The sequence below is a fragment of the Amblyomma americanum genome, chromosome 9 (genome assembly GCF_052857255.1).
Source record: "Amblyomma americanum isolate KBUSLIRL-KWMA chromosome 9, ASM5285725v1, whole genome shotgun sequence".
Classification (NCBI taxonomy): Eukaryota; Metazoa; Arthropoda; class Arachnida; order Ixodida; family Ixodidae; genus Amblyomma; species Amblyomma americanum.
The window spans coordinates 126972200-126989015 of NC_135505.1; the positions used below are offsets into that span (position 1 = coordinate 126972200).

The 16816-nt window shown below is 48.0% G+C and overlaps 1 protein-coding gene across 3 annotated transcripts in view; it reads right to left on the reverse strand.

Annotated features, from left to right (window-relative positions):
* LOC144104265 (prestin-like) overlaps positions 1–16816 on the reverse strand; it is a 75841-nt gene that overhangs the window by 41566 nt on the left and 17459 nt on the right. Inside the window, exon 1 of one of the 3 annotated variants that reach the window (XM_077637160.1) lies at positions 1781–1957. The exons of the other annotated variants lie outside the window; for them this stretch is intronic. The gene's annotated coding sequence lies outside the window, so the exon portion shown is untranslated. Of the gene's footprint in view, positions 1–1780; positions 1958–16816 lie in introns of those variants that run through there. 3 annotated transcript variants of the gene reach the window in all.

Here is a 16816-nt window from a genome sequence, read left to right on the forward strand (position 1 = left end):
TACACACAGCCGAAAACCGGTAGCACTTTACCGCGCCATTTTGTTTTCCAGCCAGCAGCTAAATTCAGCAGTGCAGACCTGAGAAATAGGCGATAATTCCTTGAGACACGCCGGCAGACTTTCGCAGTGCATAGCAGACAACAAAATGGCGACCGCTGTGACGTCCGGAATACTCCCTATAGAGAAGTAGGGCGGGAATTTCCACAGTGACCGCTGAACACATCTTTAGTGTCGCAGGCTATATATAACTTTAGCATAGTGAATACGTAATTGCGCAGACACATACGAGACTCCAGTTACACACGCGCAGTGGAAAGGGCGCACCCCACCTTACTCCACATCTGATTACTGTGTGTGCGCGAACGCATGCTTTAATGCAGTGTACAGTCTGTCTGAAATACACAGCCCAAGAGGCTCACTTCGCAGCCTTGAAGCGGGGTTCTTAAGCAGATTTGACAGCCCTGAACTTGGGAGGGTTGAGAGCTTAAGTTCCTCCCGACTTCGTGAGATTAGGTTCCATGTGTATGCAACTTGAGCCGCACTGCAGGCTTCAGAAGCTGACTCCTTGTGATGTATACTTTTCACAAAAACTATACGTCTACGCTGACACTTATGCAAAAACTCTCCAATAATGGGAAGCGCCGCCGGGCACCCACCGGTGATACAATGGGGACAAGCCTTCGCGTGGCCTGGTGCTCGGCTTATCTGGGGCGAAATGCTCGGGAAATGAGTCTTTGACCCCAACTTGTGTAATAAAAACGGCCTTGTGTCATGGTGCTATTTGGCCAAAGCTGCCCTTGCGCCATAAAAATTCATAGTCATTGTCATCCTAAAACGGGTCCCACGGGATACGTTATGCATAATCTCTGATCTCTCCACTAAGTGTTTAAAGGACACTGCAGAAATTTGGCCAAAAAACGGGGAAGGCAACGTAAAAAAAAACTAAATTAGCGAAGATTGAGTTGTGCTTAACGTTGTCACATTCCAAGCTCTGCTTCCTTTACAGCCCACGTGGTTACGATAGGCTTAGGATTCTACGTAATGCGTGAGGGTGTTTCGAACAAATTTCCTTTCACAAAGTCAACTGGAGTGTCACCTACCCTAGTGCCCATGGTTGGTGGGTCTTCTCTTAAAAGCAGTGTTTCGAGAAAAGTGCTCAACAAAGGTATAATAAAGGAGAAACAACACCATAATACGTCAAGGCTCGAACAGAAAGCTTCGTATATTTCAACTTGGCAGAGGAGCTCAGATTTACGGTTTCCAGGAGTAGGCTCTGGACAATCAGAAGCAGTAGTTGTCACAGCTGCAAATAATCTTCGTGAGCGATCTCATTAAAAAGTCTCAGCTCTTCGAGTGACGTCTACATTTAATAATTCTAGTTGTCAAAAAATGTCAACTAAACACGGGTGCTGCTGTTGCCTTCAAACTAGGTCCATATATACCTTCTCAGCGTCAGTTCAGCTTTATATGACGTATATTCATTTTGTTGCGTTCTCTTTTTTTTTAGATTCATAACTGCAGGCAGGTTCGGCTCACAACTTAGCTGAAAATCTGGCAGACGCCTATTCCTACACATATTTCTAAGCTTCATCCATCGCCTCTTGTGTGCTCGATCCCAATCGTATCGTCCCTGGAAAATTTCTCTTCGCTGCCACAACACTTGGCGACTCAGATGACGCCAGTAGAATGCAGTACCATCATATCTAGTTTCTTCGAATTCAGTAACTCACTCAAGTCGAATTCGAATACCAATCAAGCTTACGAAAACACTGTCACCAACCTTGAACGGCTCAGCGAAGGAAAAAAGCAGCAGGCAGGAAAAGAAAGCCAGGGGTGCCCACACTCCACCAGTGGTTGTCTCGGTTAGCGCACAGGTCCAGTAGAAGGCAAAGCTACAGTAAAATCCCCAACACAGGCACGATTGTTCGCTATAGAGCCCATCTGTCTGCGCTGTGCACTAACTGCGGCATTCTGAACGCAGCTCTTCAGGAAGTCGCTCAAATAAGAAAACAAAAAACAGTCTGCAAAAGAGCAGCTTGTTGTTCTGAACTCATATTTATAGACTCATGCTTTCAATGACTTTTTTTTTCGCTGGCTCTCTCCGAAGTTATCGCCCTGTCAGTGACACACTTTGTCGAGACCGTGAAAACAAGACAAAGAAAACAAGCACGCGATGTCGTAGACCAAGGTTTCTCAAAAACAGCTTTAGAAGGACGAATGGAAATGCCTCCTCCCAGTGTTGTTTGCAGCATGGGGAACTGAAGTTACTTTCCCAGCTTCTGAATGCCCATAACCAGTGAAAACCGCTTTCAGCAATCCTCATGGAGTCTTTAATCTTTGTTTAAAAATTCCTTCTTGCTTTTTTCCAGGGGTTTTTCTTTTTCAGACCGCGACGTTCAGTCAGCAACAGGACATGATAATACGTTTTAAATACTGTTAAACCAGCAAATTACAACATATAACTGGCGTCGTACTTGCCTGGTGAATTACGACCAAAGCTAGATAAAGATCGATTAAGTTTTAACTTTGCCACCATGCTTAACATTTTTATTTCCACCCTCGCGCGGCTTTATCACTGTTTTCCACTCAAGGCGATTTATCGGCCATATGATATCGGCCATACATTAGATGCAACCAAACCATATTCCTCCCGAAGGCTACTGTTATCACACCCTGCAGCTTTAGCGGAGTGGAGGACTACTTTTCATGCTAAAGGAATGTTATCGGGAAAGTTGCAGTCATATTTAAGAAAAGTGCGGCAGACCAGTGGCTAATCTAATTCCGGCGACTCGCCAGACGCACATGTCGCCATCGCCGCCACCGAACATCATTCAAGGGCTCCAGTTTTCGTAATAAATTTACGGGTATTTTTTTATTTCTGCACATACCTGCATCCTTGTTAATCGTTATTTCTGTGCGATGTTATCACATCAATGAAGCAACGCTACGAAAGACGTTCAAAAATAAAAAAAAACTGAAGGGGACACTAAAGCTACGCTTTAAGGATATGACGCGACGGCGTTAATGAGTAAATGCCCATATATGCGGAATTGGTCATTCTCTACTTTACATTAATAGGTCACTGGGAGTCCTCACACCATTCCTTTGGCAATGGCGCAGCGGTTAAGGGATGTGCCACTGTCCTGCGACGTAGGCGTTGAACCCGGTGGGGCTTGTGTGACCAAGTTGCTCTTGCCGAACAACCTCTCTCAATCAGTCATTATTTTAACTGCCACCTGCCACGGTGGTCACTTTGCTCAGAATCTATGGGGAAGGTTGTGATGACGCCACAACGTCACGTACCAAGGTTGCCCACTTACCTCCTAGGTTGCTGTCTGGACACCACCTCCCAGATTGATGCTCATGATTTTCGCTCAGAACACCGACAACGCCGAAACCTGATTTTCTGGGTAAACATACCTTTAACGCTCTCACGTTAATAAGAAGGTTGCTCTGCTTCGGTTAACAGCGATATGATTTAGAAGATTAAGCAAGAGATATGCCAAAGCAATGGTGACACCCACCTGCAAAATCTAGTTACGATACTCAATTGAAAAAAGGCATTGTCCTTGTCAAGAAGACTGCTTAAAGCAAAGAGAAAGTATCCTTTTCAGACAAGCTTGAGGAGTACTAACTCACTGTCTGAATTATGAGAATGCAGTCCCTTTCATATTGCAGCACCCTGTACAAAGCTTACGGGGTGGTAGAGTTAAACACGCAAGCATACCATAAACTTCGGCACACAGAACAGCGAATCACCACTCCTTTGCACCGACGACAAATTTTTTCGCCACATTTATTGACTATATTTATACGACTTGTCGTTACGTATACATCCATTGGCGCGCAGCACTTTCTCTAATTTATGTACTAAATTTTTATGATGCATAGAGCAACCAGAGCTATCACATTAGGCGTCAAGTATCCTTCAACAGAAAGCTCAAATTAGCCATTCAGTATTAGATGCACGCTTAAAAAACAGCTGCACAGCTGCTTAGAAAGCGAATACATCTTTTGTACACCTTTACATATGAAGCAGCAGAAGTCTTGCACCTGTATGCCATTAAAAGGGGCATGGTGCATTCAGGGTGTTGTGGTTGTCGGTTTTTTTTTTCTTCTAAGTATAGAGCATGAAAAACGTGTATACAGCAGTGCTATCCTTGAGAGCGCATATTTTCTACCTGGACTTTTTCTAGCTTTCATCTAGCAGAGGTTAGGTCTTGGTACCAGTGTATGTTTGTAAGTGCTTGAGTTGTGCAATGAAAAAATCTTGCAGTCAAGCCAGTGCTTACAGCACGTCAAAACTTCTCCGGAAAAAAATCTTATAATGCGGAACAATTTCTTCCCCGGATAGACTCAGTTCGACGCGACTGTGGTCTAGCCCGACTGAAGTAAGCGAGCGTTTATTAACTGAGCTCGCTGGCTCACTGTCACATTCTCGGTGTACGACGCTGACATCTGTCTTCACAAGCATTTGCGGGCTTGAAACAGATGCACCGTTTGGCCTGGAGCACAAGTGACGCCTTTAGCTGCCTCTTCATAGCGTTTTATTGCTGTATATATCAGACCCGGTTGTCAAATATGCTGCAAAGAACAAATACAGGAATACCAGAACTGCGTGAATTGGAGGAACATACAGGAAAACTGAAGTAGGCCAGCAATATCGTCACGCGGTAGGGACAAAGCTATGCACAAGCAGAAAGGAGAGAGAGAGAAGTGGTAGAGGAAAGGCGGTGAGGTTAACCAGTAAAATGTTCCGGTTGGCTACCCTGCACTAAGGAAGAGAGATGAGGAGGGCGTAAAAGAATAAGAATAAGTAGAAAATGTGGTCCGTAGCAAACACGACCGGCAATGACACAAGCACTGTAAGTCACAGGCCGCCGCAGCTGTAGCCTGCACACCTTGAGAGCTGCCGACTGCTGCGACCTGAGTGGAACAGATCGAGGGCCCTCCATCACAAGGCAGCGCAGACGTTTCAGTGTCAAGAAAGGCTGCTTGCCTTTGAGGCTGATAATGTTGATGACAACGTAAATATCGAACTTCTCGGAAGGATGAGGCTGGAGGATGCGGTTTGCCAGCTGTTGGACAGATGCAAGCACTGTATTCAACAAATCCAGCATCTGCAGTGCATTCTGTGCAGCTGGTATGTGCATGCTGGAAAGCAGCACACGCATGGCTTTCACGATTGGCTTTAGCATTGCAATCACTTGCTCGTCTGCGACATGGTCCGGTTTCTGACATACTACCCGTCCAGCAGTAGGTTCAACACACTGGGTGCGCGGTGCTGGTGTGGGTGCTGGGTGCTTCGGGAGCGATGGCCAAGTCACTTGGCGATCGCGGTCTTAGACCGGAGTTGTGACTTGTGCTTGATTAGCAATGGGCTCGGGACTCTGAGTACGCAATACCTGCTTGGTCACTGCGGGTATGTGTAGCTCAGACAGAGATGGCCAGGGCCCGCCTGCGACAACCGTCTGTGCCTTGCCAGTCATATTGCTCCCAATGCTCCCAAGTAGTACGCGGAGGGGGAGGACAAGTTGCGGAAATTCTTGGACGATCCTTTCCAATGCTCGCTACACTTTTAGAAGATTTGTGACGAGGGCGACGACGTCTTCGCACCTTAGCGGCAGCTTCCCTGTGTGTGGAATCGTCTGTTGCCATTTGTTTGAGTATCGCAGTTTCCATTTTCAGGCGAGGACAATCTTTTGAGGCAGCGTCTTGAGGGCCGCGACAATTAGCACACGTAAGGACTATTGCCCGGCAAGAATCGCCGCTGTGTGGCTGAGTACACCATGGGCACACGGTGGGGGAATTGCACACACTACTTACGTGTCCTATCTTCATGCATTTCCGGCACTGGAGAGGCTTCGGGACGAAAGGCCTAACTGCATGCCGAAAATGCCCAACCTTCACGTACGTTGGAATGCAGTCCCCTTGGAAAGTCAGCTTGATGCACTTCGTCCTCCCAAGGCGCTGAGCTTGCAGTATGGCTACACCGTCGGTAGCTGTAGGCAGATCAGAGTCGCGGATGGCTACGCCGACGTCGTAAATTACGCCTGTCGTAGTGCCACTGCCCAGAAGAACATGAGAACGAACGCTGATGTCGCCGAGCGTTCTGATGTTGCTCAAACTCTCAAGCGCGTTCCGGTCCATAACAACAATGGCGACGACATTCCTAAAATGATTCACCCTCACATCTTTAATTGCTCCCGGGACGCGAGCCTCCAGGAACGCAGACGTGGCTTGCCTATTGATGTGGTTGATATTGTCGGTGGGCGTCTCTTGCACAAATAGGACAGTATATGCCGATGATCCTCGCTCCGTAGTAATCGTGGACGTACTCGACGACGACGAGGTCTCACCTTTGCGCAGTCTCCGTTTGGCCTTCTTGCTTACGACTCTGATGAAGCCGTCGTGAGCCGAAGAGTCATCACTGGTGGCCGAGTACACCACGGTGGCCTGGCTGCTTGCGTCATTCGGGAGGCCAAGACGTTTCCTCCGGGGGACAGCGGCTGACCGACCGGACTGAAGTTCAACAGCGTCCACTTCCATCACCGTCACCAAAAAAGCAGCAGTGCTTTCATTATAATGTAGTAAAACAAAATAAAAACTGGAGGCGAAGGGACGGCGTTCTCGTCTCGAGCCACTTCCTCGTCTTCAGAAATAAGAAAGGCGTAGCATATAAAGCAGTGTGTTGATTCGAAGAACCTGCGCCCTTGAAAGAAACCGATCTGCTTTGCGGCGTTGACAACGACACGGATACTTGGCAATGGTTAAAATAGCGCAGCTCTCAAGAGCGCTTTGGGCGCCACAAAGCCCTTTCACGCAAACCTACATTCGTCCTTGTGAGGACTCCTACGTACCGCAGAAGCTCGTGCACGTTATGAATATTTTGTCTCGCGCGATAAACGGGATAACGTCACATGCCAGTAGCGATAACGAAACATCCGAAGAAAAAAAATAATAATAATAATTGGTTTCTGGGGGGAAAAAATGGCGCAGTATCTGTCTCATATATCGTTGGGCACCTGAACCACGCCGTAAGGGAAGGGATAAAGGAGGGAGTGAAAGAAGAAAGGAAGAAGAGGTGCCGTAGTGGAGGGCTCCGGAATAATTTCGACCACCTGGGGATCTTTAACGTGCACTGACATCGCACAGCACAAGGGCGCCTTAGCGTTTTTCCTCCATAAAAACGCAGCCGCCGCGGTCGGGCTCGAACCCGGGAACTCCGGATCAGTAGTCGAGCGCCCTAACCACTGAGCCACCGCGGCGGGGCAAAAAAAGGAAAATTCCAATCAAAAGCCCCGCCGCGGTGGCTCAGTGGTTAGGGCGCTCGACTACTGATCTGGAGTTCTCGGGTTTGAACCCGACCGCGGCGGCTGCGTTTTTATGGAGGAAAAACGCTAAGGCGCCCGTGTGCTGTGCGATGTCAGTGCACGTTAAAGATCCCCAGGTGGTCGAAATTATTCCGGAGCCCTCCACTACGGACCTATTTGTTCCCCTCTTCTTTCACTCCCTCCTTTATCCCTTCCCTTACGGCGCGGTTCAGGTGTCCAACGATATATGAGACAGATACTGCGCCATTTCCTTTCCACCAAAAACCAATTATTATTATTATTAATCAAAAGACTAAGCAGAAGCGTCCAGTTCACATGTGATTAAATGTCACGTCATAGTCATCATGACTGAGCTTCAAACCTGCCCCAATTGCAGGATTGTCTGCACGGGGTGGTACCGTGGTAGCCTTCCACTTCTGGTTAAGACTACGGGCTTTTCGTTTACCACATCCAGACTGAAGAGCTTCGGTGACATGCCTTCGGTGCGGGCTGCACTTATGATAACTGCGCCGATTAGCAAGGGTTGCGTCATCGTCATAGTGTCATGTTTATCTTAACAGAAAAATAATCACGTCAGCAACCAGAGACCACGGGATTACCGTCTGGCCATGGACAGCTGCCGAGCTCGAATGGATGTATTTTGGGATTGACAGCCCTAAGGCGACAGCTGCCGAGTTCGACCAACGAGAATGAATCATCCGATGTTGTGCACATGAAACCTTCAACTGGGTCGTTTCAGGTCGGTGGGAAAGCAGCGGGGTACAGCAGACAGCTGTTTTTCCTACGCGTCTGGAAAGAATAACACACCGGTCGCTCCATTTCATTTTTAAACAAAACCATTTATTACCGAGACAACTGTACGCGTCTGGAGCCATCCCGTGCTCGGTGTTTGATGTGAAAAACCGGAGCCGTAACGGCCGCATGAGGCGCATTTTCCCAGCTGCCACGCCCACACGCTTCTCCAAGATTGAACAGCGCATCGCACTTCGGTGACAGTACTTTGGCACACTTCTTCCAGTTTTCGCGTACTGGCCCTCATTCATCTGGGACGGGAGTTGAGACAAGCTCAACTGACCGACTGATTTACAGACTCACAACAGATTCATCGAGTTATTCTATTCAATACCTCCGTCCAAAAATGATTTAGTTATTCATATATTGATGCTGTACTGTAATGGTTTATAGAACGGTTCACTGATTTTCATGCATAGAAGACCATGGCCGTGTATATCTAGAGTACTGAAAACTGATCCAGGTTACCTGTTTGTTACTTAAAAAGCTGTGCAGCAAATGGAGTAAGGCCAAAGGGTTTTGTTTAAGAGGGTTTAACGTCACAAAGTAACTCAGGCTATGAGGGATGCCATGGTCAAGGCCTCCGAAAATTTATACCACCTGGGGTTCTTTAACGTGCACTGACATCGCACAGTACACGGGCTTCTAGAATTTCGCCTCCAATGAAATTCGACTGCCGCGGAGGGGTTCGAAAACGCTTCTTTCGAGTCAGCAGCCGAGTGCCATGACCACTGAGCCACCGCGACGGCTTAAGGCCAAAAGGAGCTGTTAATTTGAATTCGACGACAGTCAAAACATTAGTGTTGATTTCGCCACTACCGAGTTGCTTTCCGTCCGCTGTGGGTTGGGGTTGACTCAGATCAGAGGAAGGCTTGCGAATACTTCAAAACGTTTTTCAAGCGCCTGTCGTCGCTGTCGCATGGCAACATTTTCGGCAGTACAAGCATCTCTTTGTAGGGAGCTACGCAAAGATAGTATCGCAGTTTTGTGAGATTTGCTGCTTCTTTGTGATCACAAAATGATTCGCTTCCTATAAAGCTGGTTAGGCAAATGGCTCTTAAAAAGGGACCAACTGGAACTTGGGATCACTTTCTTTGCGAGGCTGGTGTTGGAAATATCTGTTGGAAAGATCACAGATTTGTGCACCGGGTTTGAATAGGCAGATAGCGAGAGGCAATAAGAAAAGGCAAGGAGGATTACCAGGCCATTACAGGGTGCCCACCGTAAACGTGGAGAGGGGTACAGAGCGAGCCAAAGAGATGAGACAGCGAAAGTTAAGCTCATAGAATGGAATGTGTACAAGATCTCCTATGGCCGGTAACTACCCAGCGCATCCGCAGCGAGCTACAGTAAAGCACTCAATCCTGCTTGTCGAATATTTCCGGATCGCATTGATGGTTTTCCTAAAGCACACGAAGTTTGAGGCCAGGGTCCCCGAATCATAGCCTTTATAAGAGGACGTGAGTCTAAGAGGTGGAGTGATGCCTTCAGATACATTCCTTGACTGCAAAAGCTAGAGGCAGTAGCAGAATAGGAGTGCAGTTGTTTCCAAGCACCTCCACTGGTTATATGCTGGGGAGTCTGGCGTTGTTGGTTACGCACTCATCGGCTTTTATTTCTCCAACTGTCTGGGTTTTCTATTGGCTATACAATGATTGAATGACTGCAGGGAGCGTCTACCAAGGTTGCAGTTTCGAACAAATATACTCTTAGACCTGAAGAATAAGGCTTTTTGCGTAGACGCCTGTTTCCTGTATAAATCACGAAGGTAGCATGTTCTCCAGACTCCTTAGCATCATTCGGAATTTTTCCCAATATTGAAGTCAAAACTGCAATGCGCACGTCAAGTAAACGGTCAGAAAGTGGACACCAAATAACTAGAGGCAAAAAAGGATGGGGGCTGCCTTACCTGAAAGCCAATGCACGACAAGAAATCAAATTACTGAGCTCCGCATATGTAACATGGTTGCCACAAGTGTAAAAGCAAGAAACCACACAATGCTCCGACAAAACGCTGGGGTCTTGTCTATATCCCCTGTCCCTTGTCTATATACCTTGTCTATATCCACACAGAGCAGCATGGCTGACATGTCCTCATTTCGACAAAAGTATCATGGTCAGCTTAGACTGGCTTCGGGTGCACGTAAATATTAAATGGTTGGGCGCTAAATGAAGCACTCAAGCAGCCATCGTGTGGCTGGCTATTCATTGTTTATTCAGATAATAATAATAATAAATGGTTTTGGGGGAAAGGAAATGGCGCAGTATCTGTCTCATATATCGCTGGACACCTGAACCGCGCCGTAAGGGAAGGGATAAAGGGGGAGTGAAAGAAGAAAGGAAGAGAGAGGTGCCGTAGTGGAGGGCTCCGGAATAATTTCGACCACCTGGGGATCTTTAACGTGCACTGACATCACACAGCACACGGGCGCCTTAGCGTTTTTACTCCATAAAAACGCTCGCATAAAGCAATTACACATAAATTGGTCGCATATCCAAAGCGCCTCGGGACAGAGCAAGAGGGAATAAAAGCAGTTGTTGCATTACTTCTACTTGAACCTAATTTGTTGCGTTCACGCTGTGATTGCGCGTTCTGTGTTTGGCGCTCTCAGGACACATGTTTCAGAGCGATAGGCAGCATTTCGGCCAATCTTTCCGGGACTGCGACACTCCGGCGCACGTGCGGTTTGGCGCAGAGTCACGCGACACTAGCGTCACAGCTGGCATAGTTACCTCAACCCCACGCTGCGCAGAAAATAAGTTGCTCGGCACGAAACACCACGAGGGAGCAAGGTCGCACGTTCCGGCTGCACGTGTCATCTAAAGTTGGAACGGTACAGAATAGCCTTGAGATTTAAGTAGGCACGGGGAGGACGATGTCGAGGAGATGGGGGCGTCGACATTTTCATGTAATTTTGCAGCAGAAATTTGTGCCAAGTTCAAATAATCCACTTGGAAGGACAAGTTCTTTTCGTAGCGTTGCCTGTTCACACACTTCAATAAGGTACCACTGAATGCCCATTGATTATAGCAATTTAGCAAGTCGCCATGGTGGTGGTGGTAAAACATTATATCCCATAATAGGGGTCCTGAAGGACACTCGGCTAGGCGCCAGGTGTAGAGGGCAGCTCCTACGTCGGCACAGAGAGCCCGAAGCTCTCCGCCGCCGCGCGGGCCTCCTGGACAGCCCGAAGCTGATCGTGAAGTGAAGCACTCTTTAGCACTTTGTCCCAATATTCCTTGTTCTTGGTGTAGGCATCGCTCGATGCACAGAAACACGTGTAATATATCTGGAGCTATGATTGAAGGAAAATAAAGGGAGAGTTTTTTTTTACCGAACAAAAGATTATCTCGGCTACGGATGAGGGATATTCTGCTTAAAATGTTCCGCTTTTGCTAAGAAAATTGTGGAATCAGCAAAAGCCGATTCCGCTGATCCGCGAAACGCTGATCCGCGATAGAATGGAGGATTTTATGAAACCGACGGACTTGCATGCAATCACGTGACTGTTTTGGGATCTACTGACATGGTTTTGCACGCGTTTTTCTCGTAGCGCGCTCAAGATTGTGGTATATATCTATTGTGTCACAGTTGCCTAAGGACAGTTTTGTTTTTTTCCTCCGCCTTTTCACCAGTGTAAGCGCTACTGTCTGTCGATGCAGAAGTGAGATGTCAGACAAGCATATTTGGTATTCCTTCCAGCAGGTGCATTTGGCCTCATGGAGTGTCATTATGGCGACACGATGCCACAGCGGAAAGAAAAGTGCCACTCGGATTCTACTTTTTTCAGCACCGTACTACGCCTACGCTCAGAAGAGCGTGTTGTCGGGCAAGTTGGCTTTTGCATGATATGAAAGAAGTGGGCGCAAAACTTGGACAAGCACCGGGAAGAAACACAAACGATGATTGACAAGCGCTTTTCAGTCGTCATTTGTGTTTCATCCCGGTGCTTGTCCATGTTTTGCGCCCACTTCTTTTTTTTTATTATTCGGAAAGTGTGTCATGAGGCATAAGGTGAAAAAAAGGGAAGGAATGCGGGAGATTGAAACTTAAAAGAAAGAGTGGAGACCCGTTGCGCTGAGGTAGTCGCAGAGGTTGCTGATGAAACGATTGTACATAGTCCACTTCACATAGTCACGTTCGTGGTTCGACCGCAGGCCCACCTCCCCGAGGAGCCGTTTTCTAATAGCAGCCGTCGCTGTGCACGTCCACAACAAGTGCCGCACATCACAAATGTCCCGTGCAGCACTACAGTGAGGGCACCTGTCAGTTGCTGGCAGATCTTTGGCACGCCACTTCTTTTATATCACGCATACGCTTTCGCTCCTCCTCTATTTTTCTGACGCGAAGCCGCTGTGCCTGTCTTCCACGACAGGCGCTTCCTTGAGCAGAGACGCGAGGAACTGCGGGACCATAGATTACATACTGCGTCTCCTCCGCCGTACCCATGTGATCGGGCCCGGGCGCCCGAATCCTCCCTGGCGCATCTAGACTTGTGAAATGCCTGAACCACCGCATCGGTGGCACCGCACCTGGTATCCTGAAGGCTGTCGTGACGTTAGGCCTGCAACAGCGTTTGGTCCTGCTGCATCTAGAGCATCGGACATAATCGACTACCAAGTGAGCTACCCATTTGCCGTTTTCAGCGAGGAACACTTCGATCCTTCGACCGAACCTCGCGTTCTCTGCTGAGCTGACCGCGCCAGACTGGTGAATTCTTCTCACGCTTCTAATTTCTTGCCTGTTACTTTTTCCTTCTTCTTCGAAAGTGATGGAAGGCTTCCATCTTCTACATTAAAATTGTTTTTCTCCTGCTATGAGACTTGGTCTGGCGCAGTTCACTTAATACTCTGGGGGCACACCACGGAGGACGTAACGATATCTGCCCTTGTAGTTTTTCCCCCCCTTAAAATTTGGCGTCCTCGACACAGACATCAGATGCCGTGCTAGCATTTCTAAGCCCCTTGGTTTGTTTTTTAAGCGTCTTCAAGGTTTTCGTATTTGCCACCGGGTGTCGACACTGAGGCGTAGGTCGGCCTCTGACGGCACAGCAGCGAGATCGTCACAGGATGAACATACTTTTCCACGCTGCTTTGAGATCGCATTGGTTGCCGTCAGTAGTCGGTGGAAACTTCCCTGTGCTGCAGCCGCATCGTAGCGCCCAAATAACAAACCGGGTCCTCGTCGTTTTCACTGCCACACTCATTTGTTTGCCTTAGCGGTTCATTACAAAGCACGATAGCCCTTTTTGTCGTTGATGTAGACATGGTTCTCACTTCATTCTATTAATCTGCCGGCGACAATCGCTTCGTCTTCTTCAGTTTGGTTTGCTTTATAGGGGTTTAACGTCCCAAAGCAACCCAGGCTATGAGAGACGCCGTAGTGAAGGGCTCCGGATATTTCGGCCACCTGGGGTTCTTTAACGTGCACTGACATCGCACAGTACAGGGGCCTCTAGAATTTCGCCTCCATCGAAATTCGACCGCCGCGGCCGGGATCGAACCCGCGTCTTTCGGCTTCGTCTTCTTCCGAATGACAGTCTTCCGCTTTCCGCATCCACGTTTCGTCTCAGACGTGCGACGATCCATCGCTGGAGCACAGAACCTCGCGCAACAAAAATATGCTATCTTGCAGAATAGCAATCGCAGGCTTGTGAAGTGCCAATAAGACAACAGAAGCTTGAACGCACGCCGCAGAAGCAGACGGCCAGTGAAACGACGCCAATCAGCATTCACACTAAAGACGATGCTAAGCAGCCCCTTTCTGGAAGCCAGCACATTTTAAGGCGAAATCTTTTAATGGCTCATCGTTATTCGTTCGTTCGTCCACAAAATCTGTCACACTATAGCTGTCAGTCAAATGAGGTCAACTCGATAAGAAAAAAATCCTTGTGCACTGCGGGATTCGTACCATCGTCCTTCCTTTCCGCAGCCGAGCGTGCTAACGACTACGCTACTTCCTGCCAGCGCATATGTAGTTCTTCGTGTCTAGCGTAAGGACATTGGAGAGTGTTCGCGCAAAGGCGTCGAATCAGACGAATGCCTCTTTAATACCCTCCAGTGTCCCCAGCATTTAATATTCACCAGCAATTGTGTACTTAATCAAAATTTTAACGACATATCAGGGACACAAGCAGCAACACCGCGTTAAAGGCTTTCTCCTCCCCGCACTTTACGTCACCAAAGAGCCCCCTCGAATTTTAACTTTTTGAGCTTTTGTTGTTCATTGCAGACGCATGATTCCGATCGAAGGAGAATTGCGGTGAAACCAGATTTGCAGTGACAGCATTCTTGCCACGAGCGGCAGTGCAAAAGCTTGAAAATCGGCCATTTTTTCTGAGTTTTAGCCAGTTTTACTATCCAAGATACATGTATCTTCGATAATGCACACGCTTGCTGTCAATATTACATAGCATTAAAGCCGAAAGGCATAAGATTGGACGCTACACACTTGTAGCACTCCTGGTTCCCCACAGTGCTAGAGCAGAATCGCCATAGCAGTAGCTTTAGTTTTGTGGTAAGAACGCTGCAACTGAAAAGAACGCACTGGCTTCTAATAAAAGGCTATCACGAGGAAATATACACGAACAGTTGTAGGAAACAAAAAAGTCACGAGCGGCGCCGCTTAACGTGAATGAAACGCATATCAATAAAGTTAGCATACAGAATTAGCAGCCCGCCTAGCAGGTTTATCGATGTCATTTTGATGATATTGCAATTTACCTAAATAAGATTATGCATCCGGAAGCTTTAACGCGCGCAGGAAACAGTTCAGGCATTCCCTGTTACGTGCCTCGTCCACATTCTCCTTCCCGCTTTCAGGCCTAGCTTCTTCATGGGCTTTCGTTGCACTGACGAACGCCGTATTGTCTTTATGAGTGATCATCGTTCGCACAAGTTCAGGAGCACAGTTGAGGCAGGAAATTTCGCAACCAGCATTAATCACTAGTAAGCGCACCACCGGTAAAGGCACCGACTATGACGACACGACTCAGCGCTGTTCAGAGCGCGTGTAGGCATTGTTCAGAGCGAGCGCAGGCATTGTGTAAAGGAGGGACAGACAGTGTTCAGAGGAGGCGCAGGCATTGTCAACGACAGGAGTACACGGCGCGCAACCACCAACTAGCGCGTATTACAACATAGCAAGCGATCAACATCCGAGTGCTGTGACCTCAAAGGCATTCAACAGCGCCGACAGTCAGTACAGACAGCCGGTTATTGCCTCCCTGGCTATTCTGGACTGCACGCATCACGCGTTCGCGTACAGGAACTAATGCAAGCCTCAAAACATCCGAAACTAAGAACGGCTGTTGAGGCCAGGGTGACACCGTAGCAGGTGTGGGCGTGTATTGGCAACAGCCTGTATTCAGCGTGGTGAACCCCCAGGACCACGTCAAATCCCGCGGCTTCGTGTCACAGATAATTGCTCGGTCTGTATTAAAGTAACCACCTGAGCTAGTGGCTGTAAATGCACCTTAAACTGTTCATAACATGTTTCGTCTATTGCCTCTTTCGCGCAGTTTAGTTAAATTTAGGCAGTCAGCCGAGAACCCTTGACCCTAACATAGATTTTAGTTTCAGAACCGCAGGCGAGGATCTGCTTCGGTTTCCGAGAGTGCATGCCCCGCTGGCCAGGGGTGTGCAGTGAGAGGTGCATCGTGAGGCGCAGTACCTTCAAGGCATTCAGTATGAACACAGCCATTTGAAAACTGGCCATGTACAAACCGAAGGTTTGGTGTAGTTTGGTTTTTGGAGTTGAACGTCCCGAAGCGACTCAGGCTATGAGGGACGTCGTAGTGGAGGGCTCCGGAAATTTCGATCACTTGGTGTTCCTTAACGTGCACTGACATCGCACAGTACACGGGCCTCTACAATTTCGCCTCCATCGAAATTCGACTGCCACGGCCGAGTAGAACCCGCGTCATTCAGGTCAGCAGCCGAGCACTATAACCACTGAGCCACTGTGGTAGCTACACGAACCGAAGGCATCTTATGAAAACCTCAGATTGCTAAACGATTCAACGTAAACTTATCGGCGTGTGCCGCTGAGGTAACCTACAGTGCTTGCATTTTCCTAATCTCTGTTAGTTTCGTTGAGTTTATATGCAACACCATGCGTAGCGTGCAGCCTACCATGGCCAAGCAACACTACCCTGCGCAACTAAACTAACGCACTGCAAACATCAGCTCATTCCCATCCGAGGACAGCGTCAACAGCGCAGGTGATCATTAGCGAAGCGAAACTCACCAAATTTTGCGAAGCAAGTTTCGTCTAAAACTATAAAAATCAGATAAAAATCGCACCGTAATCAAATAATAGTCAGGATTAGAGACATTGTCCGTTTCCCTTATTCCATATCTCTGTCCACAAAGCGGAGGTGGCGCTGTGATTTCTCCACTATTTCACTCAAAGCGCGGCGGGCCATATTAGCATTTCTTAGAGTTAGAAAGAAAAAGTTCTAAAAGCCATGGAGCGGAAGGCACACCCTAAGTGTGCAGTTCCTCAGGTGCGTGACACATGTGAGCTAGGTAGAGTGCAGACATTCCCGCCTCGTGATATACGATGGCCGGTGATGCTGTCAGTCTGCTGCAAGGAGTGACAAACTTTATTTAAAGCATGAAATAATTTAGCTCCGATTCTCAGCCGAAAATTTTCCGCAAACCATGGTGAACTTTAAGAACATATCTTC